The sequence below is a fragment of the Sinocyclocheilus rhinocerous genome, unplaced genomic scaffold, assembly GCF_001515625.1.
Source record: "Sinocyclocheilus rhinocerous isolate Xijiao unplaced genomic scaffold, SAMN03320098_v1.1 scaffold148, whole genome shotgun sequence".
Lineage (NCBI taxonomy): Eukaryota > Metazoa > Chordata > Actinopteri > Cypriniformes > Cyprinidae > Sinocyclocheilus > Sinocyclocheilus rhinocerous.
This window is the reverse complement of record NW_015653472.1, coordinates 23,487-24,022: the sequence shown is the minus strand read 5'-3', so window position 1 is coordinate 24,022 and position 536 is coordinate 23,487. Positions and strand designations below refer to the sequence as shown.

General features: G+C 28.0%; 1 protein-coding gene across 1 annotated transcript in view; it reads right to left on the bottom strand.

The window, feature by feature from the left end:
- Positions 1-536, bottom strand: part of LOC107716100 (solute carrier family 2, facilitated glucose transporter member 1-like) — a 19,497-nt gene that overhangs the window by 7,867 nt on the left and 11,094 nt on the right. The gene's annotated exons all lie outside the window — the stretch shown is intronic.

Genomic DNA, 536 nt, shown 5'->3' with positions numbered 1-536 from the left:
GTTCACTTTTGCCTCTACAGCTATTTGACACACACTTATCCTATTTCTGAAGATCAAACAAATGCTTTCTTATGGATGCAAGTATGCATGCATCCTTGAATTTAAAAAATCTAAATAAAAACATACAGCATCATTTAAAACATCATTTCAGTAGTAGTAGTGGTGGTGGTGGTAGTAGTAGTAGTATTACTTATAAATGTTGGTTAAAGGTTTGGAATAAATAAGATTTTAAATGTTTTTGAAACAAAGTGTCTTATGTTCACCAAGACTGTAATTGTTTGATGAAAAAATACAGTAAAATTGTGACATATTACAATTTAGAATTACTTTCAATTAGAGTTTTCAGTTTTCAATTTGAATATACATTCAAATGTAATGTATACCTGTGATGGCAAAGCTGAATTTTCAGCAGCCATTACTCCAGTCTTCAGTGTCACATTATCATAAATCATTCTAATACGCATTTTCAAAAACATTAAACTATAAAAATCTAACTTTTGACTGATAATGGGTGTATTTATATATATATATATATA